This window comes from Camellia sinensis, chromosome 9, assembly GCF_055761805.1.
Source record: "Camellia sinensis isolate YWXY chromosome 9, ASM5576180v1, whole genome shotgun sequence".
Classification (NCBI taxonomy): Eukaryota; Viridiplantae; Streptophyta; class Magnoliopsida; order Ericales; family Theaceae; genus Camellia; species Camellia sinensis.
Genome location: NC_138969.1, coordinates 170,676,287 through 170,689,069, shown reverse-complemented (window position 1 = coordinate 170,689,069; position 12,783 = coordinate 170,676,287). Strand labels below are relative to the sequence as shown.

Genomic DNA, 12,783 nt, shown 5'->3' with positions numbered 1-12,783 from the left:
ATTAAACATGTATTCAAATAAGATGTTGAAATGACAATGCAATTTGAATGATGCGCCGAGCCTCGGTGATGCAAGACAAATGAATGGATGCAAGCATGCGATATGCTAATCAAAACATGACCCTAATCAAAAGTGGTTAAGTAAAAGGGAGAAAGACGTGGGGTTAGAAAACATACACCCACGTACGCACACTTATTACAACATTACACCCTCGAGAAGGATGGTCCGAATGAATAAGCTAACCAACTAGCTACGATAATTAAGCTAACTAATTATTACAAACCGAATTAATTAACTATTCTAGTTAACTAATTATTACAAACCAAAAATGAATAACTAGTTAAACTAACTAATTAATTACAACTCTTAATTAGCTACAACTAATTAATTACAACGCATATCTAAGCTAGATATTTAAGCGATGAGTAAACTTGGAATGCAAGGAAGGCTCATGCACGTGCTTGGTTTTCACTCGAAAAGGGACTGTCTTGCTGCTGTATGTCTCTATTTGCACATTTGAACACCAAAGAAGTTGTCCACTTCCAAAACACCTCCGCTCCACCTCAGGATCACACTGTGCAAATTTCATTAGTGGCCGACAGGGGGCTGGTCGGCTACCAATTGGTGCTGGTCGGCTACCATTGGTGGCCGGTCGGCCACTGGTGATGGCTGTCGGCCACTAATGGTCTGAGCTTCTTTGCTGCAATAGAGAGCAAAACAAAACGAAACAGAGCATTTCTCAAGGGTTGTTTGCACACATTGCCTCTCCTTTTCATGGGGAAATCAAAGGAGGAACAAGTTTTGGTTCACAAGCCACCAATCAAGCAATTTCATTGCATGATGGCTTGTGAAACCAATTGTGCAAGATCAATGAATGCAAAGACAAGACCAAAATGACCATCACCCTATCATGCATGATCAAGGGCAATGAGACCAAGGAAAGTGGCACATTTTATCACTTTTGAGTATGAAATGTCCCATTTTCCTTGTGTTCAAATTAACGTCCGATTTGAACACATGCAATGCAACACAAAGAATGTTTATCTTGTCTCTTTTACTTGTCAGTTTCTTGTTTACTCATTTTAATTACCAAATCATCATTTAATCCATTAAGTCCATTGGTGAGTGTCCTCTAACAGAAAGAGGACACAAACCCCAAGTTGCTTTGGGCCTGAAAGAGACATTACATTGTTGGTAATGAACCCCCTAAGGGATTAAACCATTAGGTGCAGCACATCTATTTCACACTTAGATGAACAAGTGGTTTGAAGCTACCTTCAAAGAAAATCAAAAGTGAAGAATTGAGGGAAATTGCAGAGGTGATTAAGTGCTAGAAATGAATGATAAAAGCACGAAAACATGCAACCAACTCAAACCAATGATAGTTAAAGCCTTAAAACACTAAGCTAGTGAAGGAATTAACACTATAACCATGCCATAAAAGGCTCAAATGAAACAAATAACCAAAAACAAAGGCAAAACAACCCTAAATATGGTCTAAAACATGCTGGACTCAAGACACGAAAAGCCAAAACATTAAGCTAATGCATGGGGTTACACTACAACTACACAAAACAAGACTCAAACAAACTAACCAGCCCAAAACAGAGCTAAAATAGGTTATTTTAGAGGCTAAAACATGCTGGACTTGAGCTAAGTTAAGCTAGAAAAACATGCTAACATGTGAAGCTAACAAGGCATACAAACAAGACACAAGGAGGGGAGGCTAACCCCTCCAAATTTGGACCTCACAATAAGTTTTTTTTCACTGAAAAACCTCTGAAATTCAGTGGTCAGAAGGCCCAAAAAAGTTGCTTTGAAAGTGATTAATAACGACACAAAGCTTTACAAGCTAACAAACAAGAAGGGTGAACCACTCTCTAACTTAAAAAAGGCTCAAACCAGCACTTTTAAGCCATAAAAACAGAGCTTTTTATAGTTCAAAAGCAGGCCAAAACAGTTGAAAAAGATGGCAAAGCAAATATACAAAACAAGTGTAAATGGAGCGTGGTATACCTCTTGAAGCAAGCAAGTAATTTGGCCAACAAATTCAAGCCACAAACACCTTCTAGAGCACAAAGAGGGTCTTTAGTAACCTCAGCACAAAGATAAGCAACTTTGATCAAGGGTGCATATGCAAAAGTGTAGAGATAACAAACACTTAGGCACAAAATTGTAAGAGAGAGAGAGAGAGAGAGAGAGAGATTTTTGCTCTGAATTTTCTAACCCTCAAAATGGGGGAGGAACCCCCCTGTATATAAGAAAACATGCCTTGAGCTTAGAAACATCCTACCATACATGTGTAGGAAGATGCAGCTTATTGTACTAACAGCTGACACAGCTAGCAACAAATATCCAGAAATATTTGGAAAAAGAGACTGGTGGCCGACTAGCCACACCAGTGGCCGACATGCACAAACCATGGCTGACAGCCTCTGGTGGTGGCCGATAGGTCACCACAAGGTTCCAGGCACCAAGTTTGATCCAAAACAAGGCACAGAAAGGACAAGGTCCAAAGGCTCAAAGACAGGGCGTTCTGCCGAGGACTTCAGGCGCTCAAAAGAAACACAAACAAACATAATCATCATATACACAAGTGATGACGTCCCAGTCTTGAGGACGGTCAAAAATGGGGTGTCCACAATATCCTGCCGTCAAAATTGTACAACATGACTTCGCCATGGCCTTTTTCGGTCTGGGAAATTGATGTCATCGATGCAGTCACACCAAAAAGGTCGAATGGACATGAATACATCCTAGTGGCAATTGATTACTTTACAAAGTGGGTGGAGGCTCAGTCCTATGCAGTGTTGAAAGCATCACATGTGGCCAAGTTCATAAAAAACAACATCATTTGCCGATATGGAGTCCCAAACAAGATCATATCAGATAATGGCTCTCACTTCAAGAAAGAGGTGATAGACTTGTTGGAGAAATACAATATGGCTTTTTCATAAGTCATCTATATACCAGCTGCAAACCAACAGAGTCGTTGAAGCTGCCAACAAGAACATCAAGACATTTTGCAGAAGATGGTTAAGACCTACAGGGATGGCCAGATAAATTTCCATTCGCACTCTGGGGCTATAGAACTTCAATCCGAACGTCTACAGGGGCAACTCCTTATTCTCTCGTCTACGGGATGGAAGTTATTCTGCCAATTAAAATAGAAGTCTCGTTGCTGCAGGGTTATGGTTGAGTGTCAGATAGCAGAGGCAAACTGGCAATAAAGCAGATTTGAGGAGTTGATGTTGTTTGATGAGAGAAAGCTAAAAGCGTTGTATCATGTTTAGGGCTACCAGCGCAGGATTGCTAGGGCTTTTAATAAGAAAGTTAAGTCCCGGAATCTCAAAGAAGGAGATATGGTACTGAAAGACAACTGAGCTCCCATCCATGACCCTAGGGACAAGTTCAGACCTAATTAGACTAGTCCTTACATCATCAAAACTATCTGGTCGGATGGAGCTGTTATTCTCATAGACTTGGATGGCTTGGAATTTTCACAACCGATCAACACGGACAAGTTGAAGAAATACTATCCCTAAGAGGCTCGCTAGGCCGAAAACCTAGAAGGGCGACCTAGGCAAAAGTTAGAGCATGAAAAATTAGAAATAAAGAAAAACTGAGCTTGTAAGATTGAAAATCCTAAAGGGCGACTTTGGCAAAAGTTAGAGCGCAAAAGGAGAGAGTAAATACTCGAGTGAACCCAAACCGAAATACGTAAGGACTGATTCCCATCTTCAGGATTCGTAGACAACTTCATCCTGAAGTTTGGCCGTAATCACCTCTAACTCAACTGTCCTGTCCATTTGTTTGATTAGGTCATCTTTGTCTATCTGTTATCCGAGAGTTTGGTTGCGATCTTTACTCTGAGAAAGGAGCTGGTTACAATGCAAAGCAGTGGTTTTCAATCAGGGGCATTTCTGATCTTTTGATTCGGGGTTGTACATCTTGAGGATTGATTCCATTCATGTCAAGTGGTGATCCTTTTTGAAAATGGATTTGAAAAGTTTTAATGAAAGTTCATTTTGTTCAAATTTTACCTTTTACAACTTAAACCATTTTTGGACCAAAAGAAAAACTTTCAGTACTCACAACTTTAATTTCATTAATTTCAACTTAAAGTTCTCCAGCTCTTTGATACAAATCAAAGTTTCTTTTATTACATTGAAGAAACTTGAAAAAAAAGGTCAAAGCAATAAACTAGGGGCATAGATAAGTCAGGTGCTCCTACGTCTTCTGCTTATGCTTGTGGAAGCTTCTGAAGCCAAAGTGGGCCCAGTTTTTGCCTCATCCTCGAGCCAAGCCGAGCCAAGCCAAACATTCACCAGAAAGGGTGCAACTGAAACTAGGGGCAAGGGCCAGAAGCTCTCTCGTCTTCCAAGCAGTGAGGTACCTAGCCAAGTGTAAACAACGGATGGGTAATGAAATCGGGTACTATACCCCCTCCTCTGGTCGGGTCGCAAACTGATGTCTAAATCGAAAAGGGAAATAGAACACACGATGCATAAGGTCGATCAACTAAATGCTAAGTTGCCGAGCCCTACTGTAACTCATCTCGGTCAGATTAAGCTAGGGGCAACGCCAAACTATGTTAGCAGCAGACCTGTTGCACATCCAGTCGCACCACCATCCCGCATTCAGGAAATCCACTAGTCGGTGGCGAAAAAAGTAACCTCGAGCTGAGTACTTAGGGCAAGTATAGTGATCCTGGTTGTCCCTTTACTGTTCTGTTGTATTCCGGACTCGGTTCCGTGATGTTGGTAGTGGTATCTATCTTGTTGTCATCCTTTAATTCCACTTTATTGAGTTTTGGGATGTTTTGGGAGGGGGTTGTTACAGGTTGGTTAGGCCTTGGTTTCAATTCCTTGTTGTCCAGTTTTTAGGCGATCCGCTCGAGCGGGTCTTCGTGCGCTCGAGCGGGGATTGCACACTTCCAGTATTTCGTGTTCCTGCAAAACTTCTGCAGATGTGATTTTTACGCTCGAGCGGGTTTGTTTACGCTCGAGCGGGTTTGGTGGCGCTCGAGCGGGTAGTACTTCCAGAGTATAAGTTCTGGGAGGGAGAAATCTACGCTCGAGCAGACTGGTTTTCGCGCTCGAGCGGAAGTGCTTTATTCTTGTGTCTTGGCGCTCGAGCGGGCCTTATTGCGCTCGAGCGTGTCCAGATTTTTGCTCTTGGCGCTCGAGCGTCGTGTTTTCCGCTCGAGCGGGTCATACATATATGAGTTATCCGCTGGGTGATTTCAAATCACTTTTTGCTTTTCTTTCTCTCTCCTACTTTTTCTAAAAACCATTTTGAGAGCCTCTCTCTCTAGAAACTCCCTTCTCTCTAGGGTTTGATCTAGTTAGAGTGTCCTCTTTCTCTTCGGCCTTTGTAAAAGTTGTGTGGATCGTCGAGAGCGTCGTTTTGATCTGAAAATCTTGATCTTTGGAGCACTTTGGTTTTGGTCTCTTCTCCATCCGAGCTCTAACTTCGAGGTAGGGATATCCTACTCCTCTTTATGAGCTTTGTCTTTAAATTTTAGTATTTTGAGATGTTGGGGTTGGTTTGGTAATTTTGTGAAAGTTTGGGGCTTTTGTGTAAATTTACAAAAGTTGGGGTTTTAGCTATATAAAGCCTAGATGCATGTTTGGCATAGAAAGATGAAAGTAATGTTAAAACATTAATGAAAATGGAACCTAAGGGTTGTAGTGTTAATTATGGAAAATGCCCTAATTACATTAGTTAATTAATTTGCATGATTAATTATGAGAAATGAGGAATTGATTTGGAAAGTTGTGGGATTAAAGGATATAGTTGGATTATTTATCACTCACCTAGTTGGAATGTTGATTATATATATCCATTGTTGCATTTATTTTCTGTATAGAAATAACTGCTTTGGGCTATCGGTGGAGGATAGTCTTGATTGTTGTAGACAATGCATGATGATTAGGCAAACTGAAACTAATCACTGGAATGTGTCAATGAGATTGGCGATTGAAAGAATACATTAAATTTATGTGTTGTGTGATGATGTGTATAATTGTTGTTTATATGCATTGTGTTGTGTTGGAGGAGATAGGGGATGTACTCCACGGTTTAGGGGAAGATAGGGGATGGACCTCTAAACCGGATGTTGTTGGGAGGAGATAAGGGATGGACTCCGTAGATAGAGCTCATATGCTTATCTAGTGATGTATTGACAGAGCTCATATGCTTGTCATTGGAAGTGTGATAGTGCTCATATGCATATCTGTGGAATTGATGATATAGCTTGTATGCTTATATGTTGGTATATGATATAGCTAGTATGCTTATCTATTATGAAATGGGGAAGTGCTTGATATGAGTTACTGTCTCATATGAGTTGTTTGGCCAGGTTCTGAGCCGTGGTTATAAATTGAGAATTGAAAGGAACTGGAAAATAAATTGTAACATGGACTTGTATGTCATGAAACTGTAAAGTGTGATAAGAGAAAGTATCAGTGTTGGCCATCTATCAACTGCTAATCTTTTAGTCATTGTTCATATTTGGTTTAGTGTATTTCTACTGGGCTGTGGCTCACCCTATATGGGAATATCATTTTCAGGTACAGGTAGCATGCCACCTCCAAGGACATAGCTTGGGAGGCTAGAGGCGGACACACTTTTGTTGTCTTATTTCTTTTTGATGTATTACATGTAAATTCAAGCCAAGATCTTAATGTGTAAATGAGTTAGTACTCTTTTATTGTAACCAAGTGTTAACTTGGAAAGCTGTAAGCCCTTAGGGCATTTGCTTTTATCGTTAACATGTAATACTTTTTGTAATGGAACTCTGATGAATAGAAGAATGTGGAGTTTTTATATATCAATGCATGTCTATATTGATAGGTTTAATGTTATTATTTTGAGGGCGTTACAGCAAGAGTCAACTACTTTCAACTTATCCATAAGCCACACCTGGGAAGGGATGACAGGAAAGAAAAATTAAATAATAGAGTGATGTATGTTGAGAAAAAAGTGAGAAAATGGCTTTGAGAGAAAAATAGAGCATGAGTGCCGAGTGATGTGAGAAACACATATGAGAAAGGCTGGGAAACAATACCTCAAGAAGTAGTGGACTCCCCACAAATCTGGTAGTCTCTCCCCATAAAATAAATAAATAAATAAGTGTACATTTTCAAAAAAAAGTGTAAACTCAAAAAAAGCAATGAAAATTTTATCCAGTTTTCAAAATAACCAAACAAAAATTTCAAAATTTTCAAAAAAATGAGTTTAGAAAACAGGAACCTAACACAATGATTAATTATCAATTTTTAGAGAGACATGCAAAAAATATCACAAAAAATTATTTTTAACGATAATTTTATTACAACTTATTTTCAATAGGATTTGATAAGAATTAAATGTAACGATTAAAACTTTTAGTAGTTTATTCATTAAAATATGGTACTTTAAGCGAAATTCTCATAAAAATTTAAGTATAAATTATCTATTAAAAAATAGAGTTGATGTGAGAGATTACGAAATTGTTGCAAATGCTAACATGTTCTAGAAGAACCGACGTCCGGGTACGAGTAGCTAATTTGTGCACAAATATTGTTATATTAATTAGATTTTTATGTCGTGTATCATTTTATATATCAGTATTATATTGAAAATAAATATCAACAGTTCTAAATGGGATATAAAAAATAGTAAGTGCAATATTATTGCTAATGAAATCTTTGAATTTGAAGATGCCATTTTTTTTTTTTTTTTGTATAATTTATGATGTCCATATTTTAATTTCTTTTTTCAATTGGTTTTTTAATTTTTAGGTCAATAATAATTAAAAATTATAAAAATATATATTTTTATGAGTATCCAATCATTTGAAAAAAAAAAATCAATCATATAAAAATTATTGTACTTATCATGAATATCAACATACAGTCATTTAAGGGAAAAAAAAAAAAATCTATATAAAAATGATTGTACTTGCCAAGAATAGTACAATATAAAAAATCTATATAAATATCAACACAATCATTTGAAAAAATATCTATATAAAAATCTATATAAATATCAACACAATCATTTGAAGAAAAAAAAAAATTCTCAAATCATAAAAAAATTATTATACTTGTCATACCTATATGTCAAGAAGTTATTGATTGATCTTAGAATATCAATAAGTGATACTTTAATAGTATTGTGATTGATAAAAAATATAAGATCCATAATTTTATATTAAATAATTAAAAAATATAAAAAAATATATAATCTATTATAATTTATGAAAAATACCATCACGTAACAACTTTGGTGTTGACCAAGATGTACTCATTCGAGTCCGAATCCCCTCCTTGCAACTCTTCCTTGCAATCCTCCTTGCAACGACTTAGATCAGCCGTTGCAACATCCAACGGCCATAAAAATAAATAAATAAATTGAAATGAGATCAGCCGTTATAACATCCAACGGCCATAAAAATAAATAAATAAATTGAAATGAGATCAGCCGTTACAACATCCAACGACCATAAAAATAAATAAATAAATTAAAATCAGCCGTTGCAAGGAGAAGTTACAAGGAAGAGATCCCAACTCGTACTCGTTCAAACAACTTTTCCATATAACATCATGTGGCACGCATTTTTTTTTTTTTTTTTTTTGTGTGTGTTTCTTCAATCTCTCTCTCTCTCTCTCTCTCTCTCTCTCTCTCTCTCTCTTTTATTTATGTTTTTTTTTTACCCACTTCCCTTCAACTTATAAACCATCCTTTAACCGTTCATAGGAAATTGCACTGTCTCCTTTTAGTTCGATTGGAAAAAATATTGGGAAAATTAAACATTAGTAGAAATTTTACAAAATATTTATAGATTAATGAAAAAAATTATGTATTTAATTATTAATATTTATAAAATTTTCTATTGATTTAATTTTGTTTAAAAAAATACACTGATGTGTAATTCTTCCAAAAATATTTCACACATTATAGTGGGAAAATTTTAAATGTCAAAGTGGAAAACTTTTTTTATGAAATTATAGAGATATTCAATAGCTATGATTGGACTAAAAAGCGAATAAAAATTTTTTGTATATCACTTTTTTTTTTTTTTGAATCATTTTATATCACCGAGATACATGACATATTTTCTTTCATTAGTTCGACATATTTTCTTTCATTAATTCTTTAATAATTATCTCTGTTAGGTTTTTATTCTTGACAATCTCATTTAACAAAATTCATTTCAGTTGTAATTGTATTCAATCTTTTATTTCAATGAGGCTATGTGTTTTAGATGCCAATCCAACCCGAATTGTGCTTTGTTATTCAATACGAAAGAGAGAGTTGTTTTTTGATAGATTCTGTAGAATTTGGACCTGAAGCTTTAGTGGATTTTGGAGTGGCTCATCGTCGTGGATTCGACATCGACATTGTGAATTCAACGTTGGGCAAAATAATTCTGAGGTGAAGACCGAGGTGGAAGAGGCATATATGGGTCGGTTCAATTCAGGCGTGGATTCACTAGGTAATTGAGAGTACACTTGTGTAATTCCTTTTGTCTTCTTAGTAGATTGTTTTGTGGCTTGGGGCCGTGATTTTTTCTCCAATTGTGATTTTTGTAACGCCCCGTATTTTATCACTCGGATAACATTACCAATATTCATTACTTAAGTCTATTTACAAATAACATTTCATCCTTGGGTGAAATAATGAATAATTAAATATACATATTCCCTCTCGTTATACAACAAACGTTTACATACGAATAAAAGAAATGCCCTGAGGCTTACAATAAAAGAGAGGACACTACTCTTTATAAAAATAAAAAATAAAAATATAGCACTCAGCCAAACAACAAATGAAGTAGTACAATCCATCACTACATTAAACTTATGAAATGTTAAAACCCATTGTTTGATCTTCAAATCCGAAAAGCATTTCCTGTACACATGTACAGGCAGTGGGTGAGCAACCACTAGCTCACCAAACAATCCCATATTAAAACATTAGAAGATAATGCGAGTACCAAAATATTCATACATATACGTGAAATCATATCATGTCAAAACCATATGATTTTATTACATAATCTCTTAAATCCAATTTATTTAATTAACCACAACAAGTTAACCTAAATAAATAAACATATTTCGATAGCAACAAGGCATCTTTTCAATTCATTCAATTATCTCATTATCAATTGAATCAAATAATTAAACAATGAATCAAATCCATTTTATACAGTCTTATGAGATTAATGGATATGCCATGTCATGCTCAAAGTATTTTTCTCATCTTTTGAAAATCATATGCATAATGCCAATTTGAAAACACATTAATCTAACAATTTCAATAAAATTCCAAGATGGTAAATACGACTCAGGTAATCCTTAGGCTGGTGTCTGCAAGTAGACTATACATGTACTACCAATTTGTCATTTTTACCAGTATTAACTGGAAAACTCGACACCTATAATCTGTCATTTTTACCAGTATTAACTGGAAGGCTCGACACCTATCATCTACACCACTTTTCAAGACTTACCACCGTATTTACCCCAAAATCATTTCATGAAAACTTGTTCCCCAACATTCTTTTCTCAATGCAAAGTTTTCAAATCAAATTTCAAAGATTTTCACTATTAAATGTATTGATATACCAATGCAATGATTAATAATACAATGTAATATTTCTTTCACTTTCAATAATTCCACACAATATTTCCATTGTGATCAAAATTCTCATTTCTCATTTCAGTATAATTTCTCAAGATGAATATGAATACTTTTATTCCAATTCATCCATGGGACAACAAAATTCTCACACTTAGAGTAATCTCAACCATTTAGTCACTTAAAGACTATATCAACATTTTGAACACCAATTTCCAAAACTTCAACAATTCTCATATTTCATGAAAACCATCATTTATATGTAAACAAATAAACAATTTTTCAAGCATCATTTATTTTGGCACACAAAATAAATATAACAACATTTTCAAAGAATGTCAACATATTTCTTAAAAATTCTCAATTTCTAGATTTTCTCACCAAAACCACTCATCTTCATTTATTGAAAGAAAGTCACCAAAAACATCTATCTTCAATCCTCATAGTTTAAAACCCTCAATTTCTATTTTAAAAGGAACAAGAACCTAAACCCATTTTTTTTAAAAAATCGCTCATCTTCTTAAATCAACAATCAATTTTCAAAACAAATCAAATGATGATTTCGAAAATCATCTAAATCTTGCAAAAACATATATATAACTCAAAGGAAATTCCTACTTATTAAATATTGCTATTTCCATCCTACTATGTCAAAAATTATGGTATAATCTTAATAACACACTTTTAACCATAACGGATATAACATTTTAACTAAAACTAATTTAATCCACTAAATTACTAAGTTTATTATATTCAAAAAAATTTCAAATTTATAATACCAAACCTAACTTCACATGTTTCATCCCTCAAACATAACTATATTTCAACATAACCATTTTTTTCATGCCAAGCTATTTAAAGAGGTAATATTTTTACCAAATCTTCTACCAATAACAATTTCACAACTTTTTCTAAAATTACTTAACCAACATGATATTTGCATAAAAAATTATGAAATATGTCTAATAGTAACATTTTCAAGGTTATAAGTTTGAAAGTCCACATTTCACATTTTTATTTTTATAAAAATGAACACAACTTAATCATCAACATATCATCTTTTATAAAATATCATGAATATAACATTTTTAGAGTTTTTAATCCCAAAACAATTCTATAATTCCAACTTAAACATTAATTTATTTTTCTCAAAAATAAATTCCAAATCAAAGATAAAAATAAAAGAAAATTCAACTTTATATTTCTCAAAATAAAGCATCTAATCATAATATGATATAGACACAATCCATACAATTATTAAATTCTATTTTCAGATTTCTTTTACAAAATTAACAACACAAAATGATTTTTCTAAAATCAATCTCAAAATACCAACATTCTTAACATTTCAACATAATTTTTTCTTTTAAAAATTACCAAACAAAAATCTGAAAATATATATATGTGCAATACCTCTTATAATGATATATTTTCTTAAAATAACCCTAACATAACTTTAATGTAAAAATATGAAGAAGATTCCTACCTTAAATAATGAAGGAGAGCAGATCTGGAAGGTAAAGCTTACCCGATCATGAATCTGAGACTACCATTGCGAAGATCACAACGAGTTCTCCGACTTTCATTTACGACACTTTAATAAAATCTCATTCTAAGCACTTCCATTTAAAAGTCAAAGGTTGAGCCAACAATGGAGAGAGAGAGAGAGGCGGAGGGGGAACCTCTGTCAACAAAAAGGGAAAAAATGAAATGAAAGGGAATTTCTAATCCTTGGAGGGAAGCTTAAGATCTTTAGACCCTTTGGCATTTTGCATTTGCTGTTGTTGGAATTGTTGGCCACCCCATTCTTCTTTTCTTTTTTTATTTATTTCTTTAGTCACACTCATGTTCCCCACTATCAGCATACCCCCCATTTTTCTTTTGAATTTCCAGGCATCCCACGTGACTCCTCACACAATCCAACACCAAAAATTAATATATAATACATTATAAAATATCTAAAATTTTTATAATATAAATTATAAAATGATATAATTTTTCTCATCAAAAAATATAAAATTTTTGTTCATCATAAAATATAATAATTTGTTTACTATCAAAAATATATCCAGTTTTATTCTTTATAAAATATATAATTTTTCACCATATGGTACACACCATAAAATCAACTATCAAATATTTATTATAATC

General features: G+C 34.3%; 1 long non-coding RNA gene across 1 annotated transcript; it reads right to left on the bottom strand.

Annotated features, from left to right (window-relative positions):
- Window positions 1-9,674: 9,674 nt before the first annotated feature.
- On the bottom strand, window positions 9,675-12,582 carry LOC145799674 (uncharacterized). The gene is made up of 2 exons (XR_014341307.1): window positions 12,119-12,582; window positions 9,675-9,900 (listed from the first exon to the last, which is right to left on the bottom strand). It is a non-coding gene; the product is annotated as an uncharacterized LOC145799674 (long non-coding RNA).
- Between the last annotated feature and the right edge of the window lie 201 nt (window positions 12,583-12,783).